This window comes from Patella vulgata, unplaced genomic scaffold (genome assembly GCF_932274485.2).
Source record: "Patella vulgata unplaced genomic scaffold, xgPatVulg1.2 scaffold_106, whole genome shotgun sequence".
Classification (NCBI taxonomy): Eukaryota; Metazoa; Mollusca; class Gastropoda; family Patellidae; genus Patella; species Patella vulgata.
The window spans coordinates 3,284-9,650 of record NW_026606052.1 but is presented as its reverse complement, the minus strand read 5'-3'; the positions used below and the strand labels follow the sequence as shown (position 1 = coordinate 9,650).

The following is a 6,367-nucleotide window of genomic DNA, read 5'->3' as shown; positions in this document are numbered from 1 at the left end:
ATCGGAGTTGCTGCGGTTAAAAAGCTCGTCGTTGGATCTCGGAGGCGGCACGGTCGGGCGCGATACGCTGCGGGTCCGACCGGCGATTTCTCGGCCGTCCCTAACCGGCGCGCGGGGCGAGGTGGACTTCGCGGTCCTGCCTCGTTTTTCTCCTTCGCGGGAGAGAACCCGCCGCATTTTCTGTCTACCTTGAAAAAATTAGAGTGCTAAAGGCAGGCTAAAACCCCGAGCCTGAATATTTCGTGCATGGAATAAGCGGGGATGCTCATTTCCGGAGGGTGGTCCGGCCGACTTGGCGACGTCGCTTTCGCTGTCGGTTTCGCCGGAGAGCTAGGATTCGAGAGGAACGGTGGGGGGCGAGCGTACCGGGCGGGGAGAGGTGAAATTTTGTGATCCGCTCGGGACGACTCGAAGCGAAAGCGCTGGCCCCGGACGTCTTCCTTAATCCAGAACGAAGGTGGGTGGAGCAAAGACGATCAGATACCGTCGTAGTACCGACGGTAAACGCTGCCGACCGGGCCGCGGACGAGGCTCGAGAACAGCGGTTATGGACCCGTCCGTGGCGGCTTCGGGCAACCTGAGAGTTTACGGGTTCCGGGGGTAGTATGGTCGCAAGGCTGAAACTTGAAGGAATTGACGGAAGGGCACCACAAGGAGTGGAGCCTGCGGCTTAATTTGACTCAACACGGGGCAACTTACCCGGTCCGGACATCGTCAGGATTGACAGACGCTCGTGCAGTTCTTTCTCGATTCGATGGGTGGTGGTGCATGGCCGTTCGTGGCTGGTGAAGTGAAAAGTCTGGTTTATTCCGCTAACGGGCGAGGCCTCGCCCTTAACTAGTCGGCTCGTGGTTCTCGAATCTTAGTCTCCCCTCGGGGAGCAGGGAGAACATCGGGCGAGTCGAAGCGGTCGTCGCTACTTCTTAGGGGGATCCCGAGCAAGCTTAAGCTAGGTGAGAGAGATCAATAACAGGTCAGTGATGCCCTTAGATGTCCGGGGCCGCACGCGCGCTACACTGAAGACGAAAGCGCGAGTGCCTACGGTCTTGGTTTGGTCAGGCCGGGAACCCGCCCCGAGAGGGGAGGTTGGGGCTGTTCCTTCGGGGGCAGTCTCGCCTACAACGGGTTAACCGTGCCAATCGTCTTCGTGCTGGGGATCGGGGCTTGCAACTCAGCCCCGTGAACGAGGAATTCCGAGTAGGCGTCCGTCATCAGCTGGCGCCGATTAAGTCCCTGCCTTTTGTACACACCGCCCGTCGCTACCTCCGATAGAATGGCTAAGCGAGGCCGTTAGACTGGGCCTGTCTTCGGACGGGCCCGGAAAGGCGTTCGAGCTTAATCATTTAGAGGAAGTAAAAGTCGTAACAAGGTTTCCGTAGGTGAACCTGCGGAAGGATCATTACCGTATACCTCTTCGCTCTCTTTGCGGACGAAGAAACCAAACCCCCTCGAAACTTTACCGTTTCACGGTCGGTCAGACGCTAGGAGGCTCGTCCCGAGCCAACCAGTCTGTGGCGAGGCGTGCCGCGGCACTCCACTGCTGCGCACGGCCTCGGTTGTGGCTTCTCTCTCTTTGTCGGTACGTGTTTCACGACCCCTCCTTTCCTTCCCTCTCCCTCTTCCTCCCTCCGCGGCTCGGCGGCGGGAGAGACAGAGAGAGAGAGAGACGAGAGCGAGCCGGGCACGTTCAAAGAGTCTCGGTCGTCAGCACCGAGACCGCCGGCGATCTTCTCGATCGGTCTTGATTTTTTTTCACACTATGATGGAAACACTTTGACACGGGCCGTCGTTTTCGGCGGCCGTCAGACTTAATGAAAGCAAAAGCGTACGACCGTAGGCGTTGGATCACTCGGCTCGTGCGTCGATGAAGAGCGCGGCCTGACGCGTTAAGTGATGTGAATTGCAGTGAAGATCATCGACGTCTCGAACGCACATGGCGGCAGCGGGTCCTCCCGCGGCCACGTTCGTCCGAGGGCCGGCAGGTAAGAATCCCCAAGACTGGGAGTCGCGGCCGCGAGGCCCCGTCTCCTCAAAGGCAGACCTGACAATCGACGGAGCGGAGTGCGGGAGGAGCACGGGAGGGAGGCTCTCGAGCGCCCCGCCCAGTGTCACTCCGGCGTTCCGTTCTCGCCTGGGATTAACCCTCTCGGGTGGCTCACAGAACGGGTTCGGGGTGCAGTGGCGCGGGCGTCCTTCCGGGCGCACGTACTCTCCGCATCTCTCTCCCCTCCGTCACCTTTTCTCACCGGCCTCGGATCGAGCGAGATTACCCGCTGAACTTAAGCATATCACTAAGCGGAGGAAAAGAAACCAACCGGGATTCCCTCAGTAGCGGCGAGCGAAGCGGGAAGAGCCCATCGCCGAATCCCCCGTCGGACCTCGGCGGTTCGGGAATTGTGGCGTAAGGGTCCGACTCGTCAGGCGTCTGACCGTCCGAACAAGTCCCGCGGGACAGGTGTGCTCCCAGAGTGGGTGTGAGGCCTTTAGTTCGGTCTGGGTCTTCTGCCCGGCGCAGTCGGTACCTGCGAGTCGAGTTGCTTGGGATCGCAGCTCAAAGCGGGTGGTAAGCTCCATCTAAGGCTAAATACTTGCACGAGTCCGATAGCGAACAAGTACCGTGAGGGAAAGTTGAAAAGAACTTTGAAGAGAGAGTTCAAGAGACCGTGAAAGCGCCTACGGGCAAACGGGTGGAACCGCCGGTGCGATCAGCGGAATCCAGCTCGCCGGGTAGGCGGCTCCTCGCGCGGCCGGGACTTGTTCTTTTCGGAGGACGGGCTCGGTCGTGCGAGAGGGTTCGTCCCCGTCGGCGTATCTTCCGCTGTGTCGCGAGTCGCGACCGGCTCGGAGTGCTTCGTCTCGGCTGGAGTCAGGCGAGGGGCGCGTCCCTCGGGGCGTCGCACCTGTCTTCGGACTGCCTGCTCCGGTCGGCTCTAGGGCGAACGTAGCTCCGGGCCGAGGAACGGCCCCGTCCTCGCTCCCGACCTAGTCTCCCGGCGTCGTCGCGGCCGTCTTGACTGCCCCTCGTGGGCTTAACAGTGCAAGTGCGGTCGCTCGGTCGGCGTCGGTGGGGCGGCGGGCATTGGGGGACGGTCTAGAGGGTCCGCGGCTGGCCGTGGCGGCACTCTTCCCGACCCGTCTTGAAACACGGACCAAGGAGTCTAACGTGAGCGCGAGTCACAGGGAAAAACACTCCCTTGGGGCGCAGCGAAAGCGACGTGGTCCGATCCTCTCTCGGGCGAGGGGGGCGCAGGACCGGCCCGTCGGGGGTTGTTACGGCCTCGGCGGAGCAAGAGCGCTCGCGTTGGGACCCGAAAGATGGTGAACTAGGCCCGAGCGGGACGAAGCCGGGAGAAATGCTGGTGGAGGTCCTAAGTGGTTCTGACGCGCAAATCGATCACGGAACTTGGGCGTAGGGGCGAAAGACTAATCGAACCATCTAGTAGCTGGTTCCCTCCGAAGTTTCCCCCAGGATAGCTGGCGCTCGCCGAGACAGTTTCGTCCGGTAAAGCGAATGATTAGAGGAGTCCGTGCCGAAATGGCGTGGAGCTATTGTCAAACTTTGAACGGGCGAGAAGGGGTGCCTACCGCTCGATCTGGGAGGCTCGGCCCCCGTCGAAATGTACGAGTGCCAAGTGGGCCACTTTTGGTAAGCAGAACTGGCGCTGTGGGATGAACCAAACGCCGGGTTAAGGCGCCCGATCGTCACGCTCAGCAGAACCCACAAAAGGCGTCCATCGGTAAAGACAGCAGGACGGTGACCATGGAAGTCGGTACCCGCCAAGGAGTGTGTAACAACTCACCTGCCGAATTGGTGGGCCCTGAAAATGGATGGCGCTGTAGCGTGCAGCCTACACCCGGCCGTCTCGGCAATTCCTCGCGGCCTGCCGCGGGGACTGACCGAAGCCGAGACGAGTAGGAGGGTCGCCGCGGTCAGCGCTGAAGCCTTAGACGCGAGTCTGGGTGTAGCGGCCGCGGGTGCCGATCTTGGTGGTAGTAGCAAATATTCGAGCGAGAACCTCGAAGGCCGAAGTGGAGAAGGGTTCCGCGTTGCTCCTTCGATCGGCCGCGGGTTAGTCGGTCCTAAGGCCTGGGAGAAATCCTACGGGAAGCGGGACGTTTTTTTATCACAGAAAAAGTCTCACCCAATGCACGGGCCGAAAGGGAAACGGGTTAGGATTCCCGTACCCGAAGGCGGAGCACAAGCGGTGACGCAAAGAAGGTCGGATACGCCGTCGGGAGAGTCGAGAAGAGTTAACTTTTCTTTTTGAGGTGCGCTCGCTGACCCTGGAAGCGGTTCTGCCGGAGATAGGGAGCGAGAGCAATCAACTTTATCCGCAAAGCCGGCTCCAGCGGGGGCCTGTTCGGCTACGACTCGACGGTCCTTGAAACTCCGACGGCTAAACATTTCTTTGAAATCTATCACACGCTCTCGCCTCGGGCCGTACCTCAATCCGCCGCAGGTCTCCAAGGTTCGCAGCCTCTGGTCGATAGAACAATGTAGGTAAGGGAAGTCGGCAAAATGGATCCGTAACTTCGGGAGAAGGATTGGCTCTGAGGGCCGAGCGACCCGCTGCTAGCTTCGGAAGAGGGAATCCTAGAGCGGGAGTCCGCCAGGTGGCATATTAATTTGGACTTGGGCGCACCGAACGGCGAACGTTCTACCCTCGGAAGGGCAGGCGGACGGAGCGGGGTAGGGGCGACTCTCCCCGTTTTCGGCACGGGCGCGAGGAACGGCTCGATCAGAACTGGCACGGTCCGGGGGAATCCGACTGTTTAGTAAAAACATAGCGTCTCGAAGGCCGGAGATCGGTGTTGACGGGACGTGATTTCTGCCCAGTGCTCTGAATGTCACGGTGAAGAAATTTACGGAAGCGCGGGTAAACGGCGGGAGTAACTATGACTCTCTTAAGGTAGCCAAATGCCTCGTCATGTAATTAGTGACGCGCATGAATGGATTAACGAGATTCCCACTGTCCCTATCTACTATCTAGCGAAGCCACAGCCGGAGGAACGGGTCCGGGGCTGTCAGCGGGGAAAGAAGACCCTGTTGAGCTTGATTCGCGATTGGCTTGGTTGGGCGAGAGCGCAGGTGTAGCCTAGGTGGGACTGCTTTACGGCGCAAGTGAAAGACCACTACTGCGTTCCTCGTTCAACTCACTCGATGAGGACCACGAGAGCGGCCGCATTCGGGGCGGTGTCGGCGAGCGCAAGGTGCTAAGCGAGGGGTCCCCCGCGCTAAAGGCGGGCGGTCGGGCAACCGGCTGTTCGTCTTGCGGGACCAGGTCCCTCGCGAGGGCGATCGAGGACAGAGTCAGTTCTGAATTTAACTGGGGCGGTGTGCCCGCGAAAGTCTAGCGCGGGCGCCCCAAGGCCAGCTTCAGAAGGGGGAGAAACCCTTGGTAGAGCGAAAGGGCAAATGCTGGCTTGAGGATGCTTTTCAGTAGGAGGGATCCGTGTGAAAGCAAGGCCTATCGATCCTTTTGTGTCGCCCTTAGGGCGACGATGGGAGAGCTCTATTCTTTACTGCTTCCCGCAAGAGGTGTCAGAAAAGTTACCACAGGGATAACTGGCTTGTGGCAGCCAAGCGTTCTTAGCGACGTTGCTTTTTGATCCTTCGATGTCGGCTCTTCCTATCATTGCGAAGCAGAATTCGCCAAGCGTTGGATTGTTCACCCACCAACAGGGAACGTGAGCTGGGTTTAGACCGTCGTGAGACAGGTTAGTTTTACCCTACTGGTAGGGAACTCTTTACGAATGAGCGGTTACGAGCGGGTAGGACTGACTAGTACGAGAGGAACGTTGGTCCGGGATTGAAAGCGTTGGTGCTTGGTGGTTTATTGCCATTGGGGCTTTGCCTTTGTCCTGGGGCTTACGGCTGAACGCCTCTAAGCCGGAATCCCGTCCCACGACGTCCGCGTCTGCCTCTCTGAGACCGGCGACAGAACGATTAGGCCCTACTTCGCCTTCGCGGGCGAACGGGGTGGTGTGTGTCCGACCTGTGTGTTTCGGCAGGTGTCTTTCGAAGGCAGGTAAATCTGCTTGCAGACGACTTGGGTTTGTGCGAGTCGGGGTGTCGTACTCGGTAGAGCGGCCTGTTGTGGCTGCGATGCGTTGAGACTTGTCCCTCGACTAGGAGATTTGTCCGCTTCAGACGGACAGAGCTCTCTCTTTTTTCACTACTCTTCTTCTGCCTGCTGCTCCTCTCTAGAGGTAGAGAGGAGATTGGATGTTGGCTTTAATATTTTGATTTAATTTAATATTGCCCGTGCCTACACGCAATCGGTGTGTTACCGTGGGTGGTGGGACTTGGCAACCGAAATCTGAGAGAGAGAGAGAGAGAGAGAGATGCGGCCGAGAGGCGGTCGGG

The 6,367-nt window shown here is 59.2% G+C and overlaps 2 non-coding genes across 2 annotated transcripts; both read left to right on the top strand.

The window, feature by feature from the left end:
* Positions 1 to 1,829: 1,829 nt before the first annotated feature.
* On the top strand, positions 1,830 to 1,978 carry LOC130014396 (5.8S ribosomal RNA). The gene has a single exon (XR_008789412.1). It is a non-coding gene; the product is annotated as a 5.8S ribosomal RNA (ribosomal RNA).
* A 268-nt stretch (positions 1,979 to 2,246) lies between these two features.
* On the top strand, positions 2,247 to 6,142 carry LOC130014397 (large subunit ribosomal RNA). The gene has a single exon (XR_008789413.1). It is a non-coding gene; the product is annotated as a large subunit ribosomal RNA (ribosomal RNA).
* Positions 6,143 to 6,367: the final 225 nt, after the last annotated feature.